Source organism: Eptatretus burgeri, chromosome 17 (genome assembly GCF_056783735.1).
Source record: "Eptatretus burgeri isolate ZD-2024b chromosome 17, Ebu_testis_v1, whole genome shotgun sequence".
NCBI lineage: Eukaryota > Metazoa > Chordata > Myxini > Myxiniformes > Myxinidae > Eptatretus > Eptatretus burgeri.
Window position 1 is genome coordinate 47962656 of NC_140977.1, and position 21717 is coordinate 47984372.

General features: G+C 43.4%; 1 protein-coding gene across 4 annotated transcripts in view; it reads left to right on the forward strand.

Moving 5' to 3' along the window:
• Nucleotides 1–21717, forward strand: part of LOC147010016 (uncharacterized) — a 49021-nt gene that overhangs the window by 7492 nt on the left and 19812 nt on the right. Inside the window, exon 2 of one of the 4 annotated variants that reach the window (XM_085861035.1) lies at nt 11239–11298. The exons of the other annotated variants lie outside the window; for them this stretch is intronic. The gene's annotated coding sequence lies outside the window, so the exon portion shown is untranslated. The remainder of the gene's footprint in view (nt 1–11238; nt 11299–21717) is intronic. 4 annotated transcript variants of the gene reach the window in all.

The window sequence follows — 21717 nt, forward strand, 5'->3', positions numbered from 1 at the left end:
GCAAATAAGCTATCCTTATGGATGTGTTAAATTCCACACTTTCATATTTGTTGTATTTTATTGTGACTTCTCATACCAGTGTCCAACAGGTGGTGTTATACAATACACATTTACGTGGTGAGAATTGGGGTACTCCCCAAACCTGAACCCCCAAGAATATTAATATATATTGTTACGATTCTTGGAACCGTATGCATACAACCAACATACAGTTGTCCCGAGTCAGTTATTTCATTAATATATGTGTAGTTAAGTCCCTACCTTTTGTCTAGTGGGAAGATGAGGGAGTGTGTTGTTATGGGCTACAGTTAAAATTAATAAATCATTTTTTCCCTTTTATTTTATTAAATCATTTTCCCCTCCATTCTACTTCCCACTCTTCCTCATTTATTTTCTGAGGTGAATTGCCTCGCACCCTCGTTTCGCTTACCATAGCGTACCACCGACTACCCACTGTATCCGGAGTCTCGTTTTCTGAGGCAGAATCCCGAAGTTCGCTATGAAAGCCGCATCGGCTTCCACTTTTCCAAACCCAGACACGCGCGGTGTGGGCGGGCCAGACCAGCGTCTGGCCGAAACCCCGCCCAAAAGGGCGGACCACACGAAGGCCCAGTCCAATCGGGATGTTCGGATCGGACGATGACATCGGTTTCGCCATGACTCTTCCCCGAGCTCCATGATCTATAAAGTATGGAGCATTCCTCAGAGTCGAGTGGGAAGTTGGTTGTCGTCGTTGGAATTGTGAAGAAGTTAGGGAGATTGAAGAGAATTGCGAGTTGTTTGGTCGTTGAAGGGAATTGCAGATTGGAGAGGTTGAAGAGAATTGTTGTGAAAGTGTTCCTGCTGCCTGGCTCTGCCTACGTCTCGCCTCGACAGCCCGCCTACTGTACTGGTTTTCGCCCATACGACCCCGACCCAACCTCTTACCTGGTCTTGCCTACTGCTCATCTATCGCCTCTTGGACTCCGCCAGACACGATTACCACACGTGCGGCTGTGGACTGAACTGCACAGCTTTTGTCGGGTGCCGCACCACGGAGCACCCCTTCCCCCGAAACGTCCAGGTACCAAAAACTGTGACCTCACCTGGCTGCAAAAGTCCCTTTTCTTTTCATTCGGTTTATTTTTGTCTCAGTGTGTTGGGGGCTGTCCGTTAGATAAGCCTGTATAAGATCTTCATTGTTGTAATTATTGCTTTTATTAATCTCGCGTCAAGTCTGCACTGTGTCCCCTTTTGTAAGTTGCTTGTAAAATTTCTGCACCACACCTCTCTCATCTTTCCCCTGCATTACATACCGAATAAACCTTTTTATGTGCCACATGCTTTTCCCCGCCTTATTGTAAATAAATAATTGCAGAAATGTTCCCAGCTCGTCTTTATCTTTTCCTCCATTAGTCCAGCATGGGTCAGATCTGAGTTTAGCCGGGTCTTTATTCCCGATAATCCGTTCCTTCTAGCCGGTACGTTCTGGGCAGTGCCACTCGACTGCATCCGATCCGGAAAGGTAGTCAGTAGTTGATAGAGTGATCCGGTTCGGGAAAGGCGTACCGAGGGCGTGGTTCCCCGGTAGTTGAAACCGCGTGGTTAATTAGGTAACTTGTTTCTAGACAGGAGGACCCTACGCCATGCGGTTGAGGTATTGGCGTCCACGGTCGGTTAAGCGACCCGCCGCGTCATGGAATTATCCGTGAGCGACGGCCTACAATTCCGGGGAGTCTGGTGGGAATCGACGTATTTTCCCCCACCTAGTGGTCGTTCTCTCTGCCAGACCCGACGGCCCGCAACAATATATTTTCTCCAAAAAATCCTCCCTTGCACCCCCTGAGTACAACCACCAGTGTTCAACTCATTCCGTTCAGTGGTTCAATTTTCGCAATGCTCTAACTTCTGGGAGTACACGTTTATGTTACCACTTAAAGGCTTCTTCCCATGCACAGTCCAAGTACAACCAAAAGTTTTCAGTTAATTTTGTCAAGTGGTTCAGGAGCAAAACAAATAATGAAACAAACACAAACAGTATGATAATTCCCCCACTTCTTTGATGTCTATTGCCCCACTTTCATGCGGAGAAATGGCTTACAGATATTGTTTTGACCTGTGATTTCCCCATCACACCAGGAGTATCGCTATGCGATACACTTTTAAATAGAGAATTTGCAAAGAACTTGGGCAAAATTTTATGCCGTCTTGACCAGTCAAATTTGACGCATGCTCTGAGGATGGAATAACAGGGAGATGTTGCTTTTTGCTTTTTTGTTCGTCCTATGTCGAGGATTGTGTGTGTGTGTGTGTGTGTGTGTGTGTGTGTGTGTGTGTGTGTGTGTGTGTGTGTGTGTGTGTGTGTGTGTGTGTGTGTGCGCACGTGTGTGTGTGTGTATTGTGTTACGTATCGACCTCAGCACGATGCAGCTTGTGCATCGGTAACACATAGTACCTCACGGCAGAAAAGAAATACACTTATGTGCCATTAGTGTTGTTTGAAGGGGTGAAACCAACAAAAGACAGGAGATAGAAGGGTACCATTATAATAAATCTACACCAATAAGTGTGTGTGTGTGTGTGTGTCAGTGTGTCTCCTCCAAAGCCATGAAACCTAGCAGCCTGAAACTTTGCATGCATACTAAGAAAACTCCAAGGAAGTGCAAGAGTGAAAATTGGATGTTTGGGTGAATTAAAACACTCCTTTTGAAGATGATTAATGGCCTTATTTAATTATATCCTTCATCAGACACATCCTCGGCCACTTCGCTGGCGTCTTAAGGTGCATCCTGGTTACCTCGCTCTTCCTTGCTGGGGTCTGAATTCGGCATTTTGTTCGGCCTGGTCAACAATGCCTTGAGTTGGAATAGGCAGCAACGGTTTATGAACGAGAGTTTTTTTTGTTTGTTTTTTAACTTTCCTCACTCATATGATTAAATGCCTGATCATCATTCCTACAAATCGCTGGACACATTGCAATGCTTATAAACGTCTGGAGACGCCAGCGTTCGTGGCTTCATTTCATTTCCACACATGCCATAACCTCTAGAATCTCTTGAACTAAGCCGAATTATAACGTTTCAGCTCCAGAATTGAACTTGGCAGCAGCTCCGACTGCTAAAAAAAAATGTTTGTTTGTCCAATTCGGACATATTTGACATTTCAGCGTTTCCGCGAGGTGTTTGACTGATCAGCAATCACTAATCGCTTGCCAAGCTCGCCGTTCCTTATCAACCGTTTTTTTTTTTTTTTTTTTTTTTGGAATGCTTCCTTGAGTGCTTAAGCCACTTGGCCGCAATGCAAGCCGCACTGTTCCTCTGCACTGTCCATCTGCACGACCACATGCCTATGTTGTGTCCCGCAGTGTTGTGCAGTGCCAAGCCTGTCATTCCTTATTAATGGAGGGAAGGGATGGATGGAAGGGATGGCGAGAAGGGATTGAAGGGATGGAGAGAAGAGATGGATGGATGGAATGGAGGGAAGGGATGTGTGGGATGGAGAGAAGGGATTGATGGGATGGAGAGAAGGGATTGATGGGATGGAGAGAAGAGATGGATTGGATGGATAGAAGGGATGGATGGGATGGATGGGATGAATGGGATGGATGAACCAAACAGATTCTATCCTCTATCCCTCTGTTTCATCACTCTTCACCTTTCGCCCCTCTCTTCCCTCCCTCCTCTCTCCCCCTCCCTCTCTCTCCCCCGCTCTCTCTCTCCCCCCTCCCTCCTCTCTCTCCCCCTCCCTCCTCTCTCTCTCCCCCCTCCCTCCTCTCTCTCCCCCCTCCCTCCTCTCTCTCTCCCCTCGCTTCTCTCTTCCCTGCCCTCCTCTCTCTCTCCCCCCTTCCTTGCTCTCACCCCCTTCCTTGCTTCCCCCTCCCCTTCCTTGATCTCCCCCCCCTGCTTCCCCGCTCTCCCCCCTTCCTCGCTCTCCCACCCATCATGGCCCCTTCTCCCTCCTCTCTCTCTCCTCCCTCCTTTATCCCTCCACCTATTTAATAATCCCTAATGTCTACTAGTCCAAAAGCATTAGGGTTTAACCTGGACATTTTTGGTAACAAGCTGATTTTTTTCAGGAAAGGTCCAGGAATGTGTGTGAAATAACATACTAAAAGTCCTCATGAATCCTCCTTGAGCGTTTTCCGCAATCCAAAATGGCGTCCAAAATGGCCGCCATTTCCTGTTTTTCTCATAACTTTGCAAGTAGGTTTACCTATAACACATTTTAAATGTCTACACATATGTTTTGAAGTATAAGGAACTCAATACAATACATATCGGAAGATTTTGAAACACACAAAAACGAATAAAACCGCTTAAGCTCTTTCAGAAATCCAAAATGGCGTCTGAAATTGCTGTCGTTTCTGGTTTTACACCAAGGTACTTCAGCACGCACTTTAAATGTCTTAATATATGTTTTGCGACTCAATGAAATGAATCATATACTTATTGGGAATTTTTCAAAAACACGCATTTACCAATAAAAACACTTGAGCTCATCCTGAAATTCAAAATGGCGCCCGAAATGCCCCTTTTCCTGTTGTTGTTTTCTCATAACTCTGCAACTAAGTAACCCAATAAAGCACACTAAAATGTCTTTATATATGTTATGGGAGTCAAGGAATCTAGATAAATTCTTATTCGCAGATTTGAAACACGCATATCTATACCAATAAAACTACTTGAACTAGTCCCAAAATCCAAAATGGCGCCAAAGATGGTTGCAATTTCCTGTTTTTCTCATGACCCTATGACTAAGTTACCTCAATATGCACTTTAAATCTCTAAATATATTATGTCTTGAGAAATAAGGAACTCATTCAGATACTTTGAAGTACAAAGGAAACAATAAAACCGCTGAAGTTCTTTCTGAAATTCAAATGGTGCTCAAAATGTCCGCCACTTATCAACACACTGCTGTTTTAGCCTGTTTCAAGAGGCAAAGACATTCAAAACAGGATCATGCTAGAGATTCAAACCTCAAAAGTTTCAGATGAATCTTTACCTTACGCATGCACACACCTAGTTGCATCAGTCATTGTCTTCATCGTTGGATGCTGTATCTTCAATGTTGATGTCCTCTGAAGTTGGGGTAATATCATCGTCGGCATCTATAAGAGTTGGTGCTGTATTGTTGCAATTGAGACCACTGCATTTACTGCACATTGAGGTACAAAAGAGCCCAAGTTTCTTGCAGCTACATGTCATGCTTCTGCAACCATCTGGTTTACACCCACATGCCACCATGTTCAGCAAAGTGTCGGGTGCAACAGCAATGTCTGTTTCTACCGGGGTAAGAGTCCCGTCCTGAAATCGCCAGCCCCATTCTGTTGGAGATAAGGAGTTACCCATCCATTCCTGGACGTTAAGATAGGCGCGATATGAATGTTGCTTTGCTGCAGCACTAGTTGGAGGTAGACTTTCTAGCTGAAAGGATGAACTCAGGGAACTGCGACCGATTGCCCGTTTGTATGCGATGTGACGGTAGTCATCAAGAGATTCAAAACTCCTGGCTCCATAAAGCTTAAGAATGAAGCCTTCCCCAGCTTTTTCCACCTCATCATGGGTGCTTCCACTGTTTGTGAAGGTATCCAGCAAGTCGTAGTCCCGCTTCTTGTGCACCATGTTGAAAGCTTTACGCTTGCCCTGACGATAGATCGCAGAGACCGTGTCACATCCCGTCACAGCATGAAGAAACATCAAGTGATTTCTTGTGTCCCCTATGGCATGCTGAATCTCATGAATGTTGAAGACCGTGACAGGATTACTGCGGCATAGCATGTACACATCTGTGGAAGAGGTTGCCCGAGCAACTAGCATTACCAGTAAGTCTGTGTCCGTACCAACGACAGCAACTGGCACATGTTCTGACTCTGCCAGTGCTAGTGCTGTGGAGACAATCAGGGTGTCGGCGTCTGCTTCTGCCTGGACTTTTGGAAGAACTCAAGAGGTCTTATTGGTACTTGCGTGCTTCAGCATCTCTTAAGATGTATTCTAATGAGTTCCTCATACTTCAAAACATATATGTAGACATTTAAAGTGTGTTTTGGGGAAACCTGCTTGCAAAGTTATGAGAAAAAACAGAAGAGGCGGCCATTTTTGACGCCATCTTGGATTGCGGAAAACGCTCAAGGAGGATTTATGAGGACTTTTAGTATGTTATTCTAGACATATTCCTGGACCTATCCTGAAAAAATCAGCTTGTCACCAAAAATGTCCAGGTTAGGGCCTATTTTGACCTAATGCTCTTGGACTATACCATAAGCACAATAATATGAATCAAATGTAGAAATCAATGATTTGCCTTCGAATCCCAAATGGAATAAGTACAAACGTTACATACAGCAATTCCTATATACGTTAACTTACGACTCTCAACGTGGAAACTCAGCTTAATCAAGCAATTCGCACATTAAATCCAGTGGGTCATAAATGGGTGAAAGGTCAGCGGAAAACACCACTGGTCTTGACGAAGTCCAGAGGTTTGGCACAAATCGTGAAGCTGACAAAGGCAATCAGTCACCGTGAATCTCCTCCTCGGACCAGTGCACTACGGGTCAAAGTTGAGCCGTGTGGCAAAGGAATCTATGAGCCATTAAACCTTCACAGGTTCGCACACAGAAAACCCCCGATCTCTTCTTTGCTGGGAATATCGGATTTAAATAGAATGTAACACTGGAAACAAAGTGTGTTCACTGAAGAGAAGCCCAAAAGAAACACAGCCTTATGCATAGTTGTAGTTGTTGTTGTTGCTGTTGTGACTACCTTTATCCAGAGTCTGGAAACTTAACAGCAAATGTAACCTTAACCAATGATGATTAAATCTTAGAAAAATAATAGGTGTGTGTATGTGTTGTCCATATGTGGATTTCAGAAGGTGGAACAGAGCTTTCCCAGGTCTCGAAGTATCCACCTCTGTTTTGGTAAGGGAGCACGATTCAAGGACCAAGCTGTGAAGTTTTCTTGTTCTCAGTTTTGTTCCGAGGGCTCTTTTCAAGGTGATCACCAGCTTTCAACTGTAGTTCGTTTGTAGTAATATTCCCAGGGATGGTATCAAAGATATCCTAAGGTTCTTATTTATCATTCCCATTGCTCCAATTATCATTGGTAAAATTTCGGTACACTTCAGCTTCGAAGATATTTTGACTTCATTTTTGAGATTCTAATATTTGGTCATATTCTTGATGCTTTTTGTATATCAGTCCTATATCCAGTTACAATTCTTTGTTTTCCAAGTTCAGGTTTGATGAGATCATCAGGTCATATGTGAGCACTACGTCCTCGGTTTCAATGATGGCTTTTAGTTCATGTTTCCATGAGTTTTCTGGAATTGGGATATTGAAGTTTTTGCATGTGCCAGTGGATTACTCTACAAACTCTGTTGTGCCTTTGTGTGCACAGCTGTTCTGACACGAGTTTTTGACATCCCGATAGGATGTGACTCATACTTTCTGTTTCTACCTTGCAGAACCTACACTTGTCCGATTGACTCAGTCCTGCCATTTTTTAAAAAGTCATTCGTGTAGTGCTCTTGATCTTGGGCATTTATAATGATGTTTTCCATTGCAGTTGAGCTGACCTATTCTTAGCCATTCCATTGACCTTCTTTGTCTATGCCCAATCTATCCAACTTTTTTTTTCTTTAAATATCTCCCTCCCTGCTCTTTTATAGTTCTCCCAGTTGTCAGTGTATATCCATTGATATTTTGCTATATATTTTTCTTTTGTCCTTTTTTTGCAGTTGTTGGGGGCTGTTTTTGTTCCTACTTTGGTTTCATGTGTGACATCTATTCGCACCTGTCTTTGGAAGAAAAAAAATTCAAGATGGGTTAAGGCTACATTTTCTGGCTTGCTGTCATTGTGTTTGCATACTTTTCACGTATTCGGCCAATCCGCAGTTGTCATTATGTGCACTTGGTTGAGTTCCATCAAGCTGCTACCTCTTTCTCGTCTCGGCAGGTACATTTGTGGATAGTGAGGAGTTTCCTTGTTTTGATAATTAGGTTGTGGATTTCCAATTGTGGTGAGTTTATTATCCCGCAACTGTATTGGAACACTGGTATTGCGAATTGGTTTCTGGCTTTGATTTTTTTTTATTTCTTGGGGAGAGATGTTTTCACGATCAGCCTCGTTCTACATAGGTATTCTTTAGTAATTGTTTTGCGTATTTGTTCGTGACATATTTGGTGGCCTTCTTCGACTCCGAGCTATTTGTAAGATGCTTCGTTGTCTAGCTCCTGTATTGTTGTGCTTAGGTCAATTTTTACCTCTGCCACTGAAGGTGAAGGAGGTTATATTTTCTCCCCTTTCTGTCTGTTTGTTTGTTACTTACAAAATCTTTAGATTTCGTAAGTATATTGATGACTTCCGTCCTCTGTTTGTGTGTTTGTTTGTTTGTGTGTGTGTGTGTGTGTGTGTTTGTGTGTTTGTTTGTAGGCACGATAACTCGAACGGAAGAAGCTACCACTGTCAAATTACACCACGTGATTCAGGAGGGTGATGGCTAGCGCTGATTAGATTTTGGTCAAAATCGGTCAAAGGTCAAGGTCACAGTGAGGTCAAACATAATTCCGTAAATTCATGTGGAGAAATGGAGTATTTTTGCTTCGGTTGACGTTACGAGTTCGTTTTAACTTTGATTTTAATTTTGTTTTCGGTTTTTGCGATCGCTTAGGATGCTTAATACTCGGTTGTCGAAATTCTGGTAAAAATCGGATGTTTTGGAGACGTTTTAAGATTGTATAAAAAAAATTTCACTCGCCGCGTCACGGCTCGTCACGTGGTGCAGCGCGCTCGAGCAGATGCGTCGTTGAGTCACGTAAAGGTTTTGCGTGTGCGCGCTGACGGTGTTTTCGATAAAGATGGTGTTTAAAAGTCATTTTTTTTATCCCAATAAAGGTTATCGTCGCATGCCTGACTCACTAAGCTGTCGGATTGTGTCAAGATTGTTGGTGGATGGCCGAATATTACGGTTTTGTGACTATGATAAAATAATATTAAATAATTGCGTGGAGAAATGGAGATTTTTGCTTCGGTCAACGTTACGAGTTCGTTTTAACTCGGATCGCAATTCTGTTTTCACTTTTGGTAATGGCTAAGTATGCTTAACACTCTGTTGTCGAAATTCTGGGAAAAATCTGATGTTTTATGAGATTTATGTCGGGTGTCGTATCTGAGGTATTATGTACTGAAGATTATGCTAATGAGGGGGATTGTAACACACGGCATTACTCGCTCGTTCAATCATCTCTATCATCTCAGTAGAGATGACCTAATAATAAGTCTCAAAGTCTGTCCGCCCGTCCGTCCGTCCATACGTACATCCGTCTGTCCGTCCACAATCAAACCGAGTGGAGACAAATAACCAATAGTGGAATGGATAGAGGTCAATGAGACATGCACAACGATATAACTTTCAAGGTCGTCCAAGGTCGAGGTCGAGGTCAACGTCACGAGGCTGTCAAAGTTGTGAAAATCGTCGATTTCAAATCGTATCTCCTCCTTCATTTATCAAGAGAGATCAAATGTTATTAGTGATTCAGATACTATGGACTATTATCGAGAACAACACGAGCCATTTTTTTGAAATTTTCTCTCGTTCCGATTTTATAGCCCTTCAAACTTCGCTCTGATTCCCCGTATGGGCCGTTCATAAAGTACATACAAAAAAAGTATTAAATTAAGAACCGGAACTCGCCGAGACAAATATTACATTTGAAGCTCTTGTCAGATTTAACTAAAACAACGGAACACAAGTTTATATGCACACTTACTTTCATTTATGACATTAACATTGTCTTGAATGTCAATTTGTACTTTTATTTTCATAGCCTGGTGTTGGCGTAGTGGTTAGGGTAGCGGCTTGGGATCCAAAAGGTCCTGAGTTCAAGCCCCGTTGGCTGCTTGAATTAATACACACCAGGAGGTTGACTCAGCCTGCCATCCTTCCGAGGTCGGCAAAGTGAGTACCAGTGTACTGGGCCTGGTGTATGCCCCGGTTAGAATAGGTGTACCATATCCCTGTGTCATAAGAGGCGACCAGGGTTGCGTCAGGAAGGGCATCCGGCGTAAAAACTGTGCCAAATCATTATGCGGATCATAACGGATGATCCGCTGTGGCGACCTCCAACGGGAGCAGCCAAAAGAAGAAGAAGAAGATTTTCATAAATGACATGCTGTGATATTAAAAGAAAAAGGTAAATTGCACCGTTAGGGACTGCATCGTCATGACTTACAAACATTGCTTCATAAGGAACTGCTGGCTTTGCAAGCGATTAGCGATGTATGGAGGGGGGTGGGTGGTTTAAAGCCCGCGTACGGCCTGAGACGGGTGGGTGGTTTAAAGCCCGCGTACAGGGTGGGTTTAAAGCCTGCGTACGGCCTGCGTACAGGGGTGGGTGGGTGGTACGACGGCTGCATACATACTTTATGAAAGTGGTGTCAGACTACATGAAAGCGTTTCAGAAGATGAAGGTGAGCCTGTCATCATCGCGAGGGGGAAAAATATCCCCGTTCACAGGAACATTTTCGACGTGATGTTGAATCCGTGGACGTCAATAATTGTTCCATATTACTGTATTATCGTAATTAATAATTACTGATGTATTTGAGATAAATCTACAGTTCGTTGTAATCTTCAAGTATTGTGATGTGATATGAGACACATATGGGGGTGGGTGGGTGGTCACTAGCCTACATACAGAGGGGGGTGGGTGGTTTTGAAACCCGGAAGTAGAGCGTACGTACTTTATGAACTGCCCCTATTCCAGTCTGGCATAGAGTTACTTACTTTCGACCTCTGGCAGAGATGACCGGTACTCCCGCTCGGGGGTATTTTTTAAAGTCAATTTCAATCCTGTCTTCACTTTTGGTAACGGTTAAGTATGCTTAATACTCGGTTGTCGAAATTCTGGTAAAAATCGGATGTTTTATGAGATTTATGTCGGGTGTCGTATCTGAGGCTTAACTGAAGATTACGCAAATGAGGGGGATTGTAACACGGCATTATGCGCTCGTTTTAAAGTCAATTTCAATCCTGTCTTCAATTTTGGTAACGGTTAAGTATGCTTAACACTCGGTCGTCGAAATTCTGGTAAAAATCGGATGTTTTATGAGAGGTTTGGTACAGAATCATCGTAGAAACTTGTGGTTTGTGTCGCTACCTTCTCGAGAGACAGCTTTTATTAGACAAGGTCAGAGGTCAAGTTGACGATTTCGTAAGTACCAGTCTATGACTGCTTGTTTGTTTATTTGTGTGCAGGATATCTCAAAAAGTTGTGGACAGATTCGGATGAAACTTGGTGAACAGGTTGGGTGTGCGGTAAGGACGAATTGTTTCGATTTTGGTGAAGATCCGAATCTGGATCTGGATATGAGAATTATTTAATTTTTAAAGTGATTTTTCACCATTGAGAGATGGGGTCAAAAAATGATATTGCACTGTAAAGCATGATATTTCAAAAATGTATTATTGGGCCCGATATGTTCTCGTGGATCAGGTATTACATGGTGGAAGTATGCGCTCAACCAAGTGCCCTTATAGCTGTGTTCTGTTTTTGTTGGTTTACCTTGTACGAATGTGCACTTGGCACACTTATCTAGGTCAAATTCCATGGGAATGTCTTCGGAGGACTGTTTCACTAATTTCAGTTGTTCTGCCAATTTTTTTGTCGTTCAGTGTGAAAAGTTTTAAATGATCCATGTACAGTGGATGTGTAATCTTTTCTGTTTCTTTGGACATTCTTTTATTGGATGTTAGGGTGTATCCTTGTCCTTGCTCATTCATGAGGTTGTTCAGTGGGTCTAGAGTTAGGCAAAACAGGAGGGGGGAAAGGCTGTCAAGTTGGAAGTTCCCATGTCGTATCTTCACCCCTGGTATTTCGATCTTTCCTTCCGAGTGCTGTAATTACCCTTGCCTAAGGCGAGGGTATTGCGTTTGGGTACGTTTGTCTGTCTGCCTGTCTCTTGTTACTTGGCAATTTTTTTTTTTTATTTTTGACAAGTACGTTTATCGCCTCCGTTTGTTTGTTTGTGTGTTTGTTTGTCTGTCCGGTCGCCTCCAGCCCAAACAGCTCAACCGATCATCCTGAAATTTTCAGATATTAATGCCACCGACCCTGTGATAGTCCTGCATTGAAGTTTCATAAAATTTGGTTGACCAAAAAGGTCTACATAGGCCGAAAGGCCATTTTGAGCTAAATTTTCTAAAATCCTCAAATTTCACCCGATTGACTTGAAATTTGAACAGGATTTGCACATCAGGTCAGTGAATTCAACCACATATTACTTTTGAGGTTATCTTGGGTTGAAAGGTCAACATAGGCCAGAAGGTCAACCCAAAATAGGCCAAATTTTTTAATTGTTTCTAAAATTATCAATTTTCATCCGATTGACTTGAAATTTGAAGAGCATTTGCATATCAGATCGCTGAATTCACCCACCTATTATTTTTGTGGTCAACATTGATCAAAAGGTCAACATAGGCCAAATTTCTAAAATCCTCAATTTTAATCCAATTAACTTGAAATTTAAAGAGCATTTGCATATTAGGTCACTGAATTCAACCACCTATTACTTTTGAGGTAAACCTCGGCCAATAGGTCAAAAGGCCAATTTGGGCCAAATTTTCTAAAATCCTCAATTTTCATCCGATTGACTTGAAATTTGAAGAGCATTTTCATATCAGGTCGCTGAATTCAACTACCAATTAATTTTAAGTCAAAAGGTCAACACAGGCCTAGTTTCTAAAATTGATAGGGCCAAAAACTAAATATATCACTATCTCAAAAAGTTGTGGTGGATGAGTTGAATTGGTGACGAGAACAAGCGGATTGGATTTTGGTTCGGATCCAGCCCATCAGTGGGAAACAAAACATCAACTGTTCCACCTGGCAGAGGTATGCGCCCTACCGAGTGCCATTCTATTTTGTGCTGTTTTGCCAAGTTGTCACTTGGTGATTGATTGGTGATTTTGCCAAGAGTGATTTTTCATTTGTTTCTTTGTTTGTCTGCACAGAACTTTTGTGTTTTTCTCCGCAACCGCTTGTCGGATTTTTCAACACGTGCGATTACTCATGAAGAATGTTTTAATGATGGTTATAACATCATAGGTCACATGGTGTGGCAGCCATTTTGGAAAAATGTAAAAACTTTGGACCTTTGAAACTTGGCACAGGTCAAGTACTCCTCATGGGGAATAAGTGATTTTTTTTTTAATAACATCATATGTGTCTTCGTTATGACGTCATAATTGTATATGTAGAATGCTACATCTGATCAGTATGAACATTTTTGAGGGTCATCTCGGGATAAAATGGTCCACAGAAAACAAATTGAAAATGACATCATCAGTCTCATAGTTTGGCCGCCATATTGGATTTACCCTAAAACCTATAAAAATTTTCTCCAGAACGGTTGGACAAATTGAGCAAGCTTCACACAAATGTTCCCCAAGCCATGGGTGTACAAGTTTATAAAGGAAAAAAATTGAGATCACATGGTTTGTTAGCCATATTGGATTGAAGAAACATATCAAATAATGTTTTCTCTGGAACTGCTTAATCATTCGACATGAAACTTCACATTTATGATCTAATAGTGATGGGGAATACATGTTTTAAATTTCAACTTGATCGGATGCATGGTCTGGCAGCCAGAATTATTTAATTTTTTGATGTAGGTTATTTTATTTTTTTGAATAAGCCTCACTTGGCTGTGCCTGGATGGGTTTAAGGGTAGAGGATTATCAGCTGAAATGCAAATCCCATCCAGGTTCTTCCTGATGACTTCATCTTTGCTTTTTCCTATTTGGTCTTCCATTTCATTTGAATTGAATTTATTTTAATCCTGTACTAAATTAAATTGAATAATGAATAGTCATAAAAAACCCGCCATGGATCAGGGCCATACCAGGTGTCCGATCAAAGTGGGGTTCCATCAAAGTGGGACGTCTTGGTACCTGGTCATCACTGCCAGCAGTTATGTCTTATTAATTACATAACACCCCAGTACACCAACACCACACAAAATACACCACACAAAAGCAGTCCTAGTGAGGATCTGCAATCTCTGATTGCTCTTTCTCTTGCTCCTTTTGAATTCCAAATCTCCATTCCTTTCTGAATCAATTTGTTAACTTGTGAGTTGATCTTGCACACTTGCATGCATTTTATCATCCATGAATGTGGGACGCTATGAAAAGCTTTTTTTAATTTTATATCCAGGCTGTGGACAATTTAGTTATTTTCATTTTACAGTTTTGAGTATGGCCTTGTTTAACGGCAGCAAGCGCTTATCTGCCATTAGGGGTTTCGTAATCGTAGTACCGCAGGTTTGTTGGATGTCGTACGCAGATATAGAAACAGAGTCGTGTTCATACAGAAGCCTTTTGCCATTTATTCATTCCCAAAGAAGCTTCGAGAAAGTTCTTTAATCGCTTCGTAAAGCTCCGAAAAACTCCTAAAGGCTCCGTGAAACTGTCAAGGAATGATTATGTTTTGGGACAACAATACTTCAGAAATGTATTACAGTTTCACTGTACATGAAATACAATAAATCAAACGGCCAGGAAACAGACCTCAAATGACGTCGAAATACGTTATGCAAATGGCACGAATGTACGTGACGTGCAATGCGTTGACATGAAAATGCGTACAAAATACATTCAAGTCTTTCTTACAATATAAAGTCTTACAATTAGCTACCTCGAGAGATATACTGACCACTTTAATCCTTAACGAGTCGCACTTGTATTTAGATAAAACGTAGAATGGGCCTGGTCACACCGATGGCCTCTTGGCTCAATATGAACCTCGCAAAGCAATATAAGCTTTACAACTTGATGTAAGTTTACAGGTATGAATCTTGCAACACAATATAAGCTCCGAGAGAACATCCGCTCAGAACATTAATGGAATTGTAAATCTTTACTCACCGATAAATGTCATGACTGACATTACACCTTGTTTGGTTGTTATCTCAACATGTAGACCGTGGTCTGTTGTTCTATAACGTCCTCTTTTACATCCCTTCTGTTCTGCCTCTCAGTCTCCTTGTTGTGTTAGCTGCTGGTACATAATTTTTGTGATTACTCCCATTGTGAGGAAGTTGGGTTTGTTCATATTTTGTGATGGGGAAAGTATTACTTTCTGTGAGCTACTCATCCATTACCTTTTTCTCATGGACAGGTTTGTGGAATGCTTGACTGTCGTGATTGTGGAGATCATCTAGTTGCTTTATCCAGAGGTTTGGAATTGCATCTGGGGCGAGGGCTTTTAAGGTTTTGTGGGTTCTTTTTTTTTTTCCAAGTTTTTTTTAAATTTTATTTTTTCTTCATCAATTTTATATCATTGGGGTGTTTCGCTTAGATTTTGTTTTTTCTTTTGGAAGTGTTGGATCCATTCTGCCTCAGTTTTATTTTGGGTCTTCATATATTCTTTTCCAGAAATCTTCAGTTTATCTTTCTCCGGGGGAGGGGGGGGGGGATTTGATCCATTTTGCTTTTGGTTCCCTAATTTGCAGTAGAATCTTTTCAGGTGATTTTGTATTAACCTCTGATTTTGCTTTAGCATCTGATTTTGCTATCTCCCATTGTTGACTTTGTGGTAATATTTTATCTTTCTTGCTCTTTTATATTTTGACTTTTGAAGCATTCAGTAGCTGTTGCTCTTTGTCTTCAATTTAAAAAATATATACTGTATTATTATTATTATTATTTTTTGGATTCTCTTCATTAGCTTTGGGCTTCGGTTTCCTCTTTTGAATTGCTGAATTTGTCCTGTTTCCTTTCTCAGTTGTCTCTGTGTCATTAGTCCCCTGGGGTGATATTGCATTGAGATGAAACAACAGCATGAAGAGTGCATTATATTAACTAAAACTTGCCGAAACCCCGTCACAGACGGATTCCGTTCATTCAACCACCCTCACCAGCTCACCCACACTCGAGGGACATGGACTGGACAGGGTGTGCTTGTCCCCGCCTACTCATCCCCCGCCCCTGCCCCATTCCCCCTCCCCGCCTTCAACTTGCTTAACCCTGCCCAAAAATGTAATTACCCCGGCCCCGCCTCTTCACTCCCCGCCCCACTTCCCCCCACCCCCTGTCCACCCCCTCACACCCAACCCCGCCTAATTCACCCCAGCCCCCGCCCCATTCCCCCCCATCTCCCGCTTTCAATTTGCTTACCCCCACCCAAAAATTTGCTTACCTTGTCCCACGCCTCTTCACTCCCTGCCCCCATCTCTTCATCTCCCGCCCCGCCTCTTCACTCCCTGCCCCCGTCTCAACGAAAAGTGTTCATTCTGCTTCAGAGTTGAAGTTTGACTATTGCCACTATGTGCGATGCACTCTTACAGGTACGAAGTGTCTCAGTCCAGGTCACAGGACTGAGAAAAAACGTGACGCGACCGCTAGGAGCACAAAATTGGTCCTTCAGTTTTAATATATAGAAGATACAATGTTTATTGTTACATTTTTTGTGTCAAATTCACATTCTGAGGTAGTCAGCATGTGCAGAAGAGGGTTTTACATTGCAGACGCTATTTTCGAGGAGTGGAATCATACCGCTCAGCGGTAACGGTCTGTCATCGACAGACGTAATGACGTCAGCGAATGACCGATGATGTCATGACGTTCTGACGCCTCTCAGCGGTGACGTCACACTTCACCATGTAAACTAATGTAAAACGAAAAGTGTTTATTCTGCTTCAGAGTTGAAAGTTTACTATTGCCACTATGTGCGATGCACTCTTACAGGTACGGAGTTTCTTTCAGTCCAGGTCACAGCACCGAGAAAAACGTGACACGACCTCTAGGAGGAGCACAAAATTGGTCCTTCAGTATTAATATATAGATAATAAATTATCCCCACGCTTTTTGAAAACAACAGGGGGAAATTGTGATTGGCTCCGTCTGTCTCTGTATGTCATGCTATCTGTCCGTCAAGTGTCCCTCATGTTACTTCCTCCTAAACAGTTGAGCAGAAATTCACCAAACTTGGTAGTTATGATCATAACCTGGCAAGAATGTGCAAGAGCAGGATCATTTTTGACCTCGCTCCCTCCCTTGGGCAGTCAAAAGGTCGAATACCATAAAATGCAATTGCGGGCACATTTTAAAATCTTTTTTTAATGAAACTTTGTACTGTATATGCAATCAACATTGGCAGATGCATGAATTATGCAACGATTTTTTTTTTTGACCCCTGGGTTCATGCCCCAGGGGTGAGAATTTAGGATCACAGGGGTCAAAACGGGGTGGAAAAAATTTCAACTCAAAATTTGATCTTCAGTCATTTCTGGTGGAACGTTTTGCCATCTTTCAACTTTGCTTTCGGTGGGAAGCATGGGGATTTGCAATGGTATGCCATCGACTTTGTTCTAGTTATTATTTTTATTATTAATGTTATTACTGTATATTGTTTGAGTCAGTTTCTGAGCCAGTCTTGTTGCTCAATCCTCTAGGCAGGGAATTTCCACATCCAAGGTCATAATCGTTTGTTCAGGCTCAAATGTGGAGGCCATGTGAACATTCTCACGACTGGTTTGAATCAGGCCACTCAGTTTTTCTTGGGGTGAAATTGCCTGGGATAACTGTGATCGATCAAGACCCAGGCAAGTTAGAGGACTTTCCACACAATGGAAATTCCACGAAGCGGCCTCAACAGAAGCAAAATGAGCAAAAATTGTCCACCAAAACAGTTTGGCATCAACAACACAAACATTTTCAGTGTTATTGAGAGCTGGTGTGCTTCAGAGTACAAGGAAGTAGAACGAGCAAACTTATAATTAATTTTCGATCAGTGCTGTTTTCTTAATTTTTTTTTAGATCCTCGTGGAGGATCTCTAAGTCTTACTCACGTTGTTGTTCTTGTGGACTTTTTTGTTTCACAGCCTACAGTTTTCATCAAAACTTCCTGAAACTTGGAGTATATATGTAAAAATACCCTGCGCAGACAGTAACGATCTCCGATTTTGAAAATTCCTCCTAGAAAAAAACTTATATCAAAATATCTCCGCTAATGGAAATCGCCTAAAAAATTATCTCCGAAACTAGGCAAGCTTTTTGAATTCTATTTGCGGGAATCGAACAGGGCATCAGCAGAGATGAATTACCGCACTTATGATGCATCACTATGACGTCATATCAATTTTTATGACGTCATTCCTATTTTTGACATTTTTTGTTTCACAACCCAGAGTTTTCATCGGATCTTTGTGAAACTTGCCCTGTATATGCAGAAAGCCCATGCGCAGGCAGTAACCATCTCCGATTTTGGAAATTCTCCCGAGTTGTTTCACAACCCAGAGTTTTCATCGGATCTTCGTGAAACTTCTTGTTTCACAGCCAACAGTTTTCATCGAAACTTCCTGAAACTTGGCATATATATGTAAAAATACCCTGCGCAGACAGTAACCATCTCCGATTTTGAAAATTCCTCCGAGAAAAAAAGTTATGATGTCAAAATATCTCCGCTAATGGGAATCGCAGAAAAAAATTTCTCCGAAACGAGGCAAGCTTTTTGAATTCTGTTTGCGGGAATCAAACAGGGCATTAGCAGAGATGAATTACTGCACATATGATACATCACGATGATGTCATTCCTATTTTTCAACATTTTTTGTTTCACAACCCAGAGTTTTCATCGGATCTTCGTGAAATACTCCAAGGAGTTGCTGATGGTTACCATACATAACCATTGTTGATGGTTACCATACTCAAGGAGTTGCTGTAGCTGTGTCCAATAAAGCTGACCCCAATGATAATTGAGGTAACACCGGTCAACGAGCGTATTATGAGACGAAGGATTCATCACTCCTTGGGTGTCATTTCCCTGGTCTCTGTCTATGCTCCGACTGAGGCGAGTGACCTCACCGTGAAGGATGCATTCTACGCCACGCTCGAGTCTGTGGTTGATCAGTTCCCCAGACGAGATACACTTCTAGTCTTGGGGGATTTCAATGCATCGACTGGAACTGATAGGGATGGTTATGAGACATGTGTTGGTCCCCATGGGTCAGGAACTATGAACCAGAATAGCACGAAGTTCCTTGACTTTGCAAGAAGTCACGGACTCAGGGTGGCTGGTTCATGGTTTCAGCGTCCACAAGCTCATCGCTGGACTTGGTATTCCAACGCTGGCGGTGTGGCAAAGGAGATTGACCATGTCCTTATTGACGGTCGCTGGAGGATGAACCAGAATTGCAGGGTCTACCAGGGTGCTCAGTTCCTCAATACTGACCACCGGCTTGTTGTAGCAACTCTAAAGCTGCACCTTAAATCCTGGAGAATGGTACCATCCCAGCCGAGGCTGGATGTTGCCAAGCTCAGGGATGAGAGAGTCGCTGAGGAGTTTGCGAACAGGCTGAGTGGACATTTGGGGTGTCTGGGTGCTTTGGGGGGGGGGTGCCTGAAGAGTTGTGGAGTGCCTTCAAGACCACTGTCCTTGATGTTGCCGGTGGATGTCTTGGAACTCACCGCAGGGCAAAGAAGAATTTTGTCTCTCAAGGGACACTGAATACCATTGACCAGAGTCGCAGGGCCAGGCTGAATGGCAGAGCTGAGCTGTTCAGGGAGCTGAGGCATAAAACTGTACGTGCATTAAGGGTGGACAAGGAGGCCTATGTGCGAGGAATCTGTGAGGGGGTAGAGCATCACCTGTGGACAGGTGATTCTCATCCCGCTTACAGGGGAATTCGTGCATTGCGTTCATCCAAGCCCATCCCTCGGAGCACTGCAGTTAGAGCAGAGAGTGGTAGGCTCTTGACAGAGGAGTCTGAAGTGAAGGCCCGCTGGGCCGGTTACTTTGAGCGGTTGTACCAGGCTGATCCCGCAGCTGTCGAATTGGATGTCAAGGGTGTTACAATCCCTGTTGCTGACCCTCCAATCAACTGTGGTCCACCTTCGCTTGTGGAAACACGGGCTGTGGTGAAACGGTTGAAATGTGGTAAAGCTCCAGGGATCTGTGGCATCCATGCTGAACTTCTCAAGGCTGGTGGAAATGCTGCACTCGTGTCGTTGCATGCAGTTTTGTGCTCTGCCTGGAACACAGGCATCATCCCAACTGATTGGAAGAGGGGCCTTGTTGTCCCCTCTCTGGAAAGGGAAGGGTGATCGCCAAGACTGCAACAACTACCGAGGGGTGACGCTGCTCTCAGTGCTCAGCAAGGTCTTTGCTCGGATAATTCTTGATCGGGTTTGCCACCATCTGCTTGAGCACCAGCGTCCAGAGCAGTCAGGCTTTACACCAAAGAGGTCAACAATTGACCATATCCTTGCTGTTCGTGTCCTCACCGAACGCAGATGAGAGTTTTGGCAGGGGCTGCTTGCAGCCTATGTTGATCTCTGTAAAGTGCTCGATTCAGTGAATCGGGATGCCTTCTGGAAGATTCTTGGTCTTCGTGGGGTGCCACCAAAACTGATCGATCTGATGTCTGAACTCTACTCTGGTATTGAGAGTGCTGTGACGTGTGGTGGTACCATCTCTGACTTGTTCGTCAGGGGTGTGTACTGGCCCCCACACTTTTCAGCACTTGTATGGACTGGATTTTAGGGAGGATGTCGGAGAGATCAAGCTGCGGTGCATCGTTTGGGAATGTCAAGATCTCGGACCTTGATTTCGCAGATGATGCAGTTCATCTTTGCGGAGACTTTAGATATCCTTTTGGCGGCCCTCGAGGTGCTGAAAGAGGAGTCGGAGCCGCTGGGATTACGGGTTTCTTGGGTCAAAACAAAGATCCAGGCTTTCAATGACATCTTGGATGCTGCTGTCCTGTCTGTGTCTGTATGTGGTGAGGATGTTGAGGTCGTGGAGCGATTCACTTACCTTGGTAATGATATTCATGTCTCAGCTGGCTGTGAGTCAGAGGTCAATCGGCGCCTGGGTCGGGTCTGGGGAGTCATGGATTCACTGGATCACGGGGTGTGGCGCTGCCGGTACCTGTGCGGGAGGACGAAAGTCCGAGTCTTCAGGTCCTTGGTGCTTCCAGTCTTGCTCTCTGGATGTGAGACTTGGACTCTGACCAAGGATCTGAGACCGAGACTTATTTCCTTTGGTACCAGGTCTCTTCGAAGAATCCTTGGCTATCGCTGGTCAGATTTTGTGTCCAATGAGCGGTTGCTGAGAGAGACTCGGATGAGATTTGTTACCTGCATGGTCCGTGAGCGTCAGTTGCGGCTGCATGGACATGTGGCTCGTTTTCCTGACGCTGATCCTGCTCACCAGATTCTCTCAGCGAGGGAGTCTCGTGAGTGGAGGAGACCCATGGGCCGACCAATGGGCAGCAGGTTGACCACCATTTCAAGGAGATGGGGATGGGCCTGGCATCTGCCTGGGGGAAGGCCAGACGGATGCCCCTGGAGTACCGGCGGAAAGTGGACGCAGCGATGCACTGTTCTGGCACATGCTCCCATACCTGACCTGACCTGACCTTCGTGAAACTTGCCATGTATATGCAGAAAGCGCATGCGCAGCCAGTAACCATCTAATTTTGGAAATTCTTCCTCGAAAAAAAGTTGACGTCATAATATTGCCGCTAATGGAAATCGCCTATACCATTATCTCCGAAACTAGGCAAGCTGTTTGAATTTTGTTTGCGGGAATCAAGCTGGGCATTAGCACAGATAATTCATCGCAAACCTGATACATCACAATGACGTCATATTCGTTTTTATGACATCGTCATTAAGAGGACGAGGATCTTAGCTCATTTGAGCTTGTTTCTTTCCTTCCAGAAGCGAGGC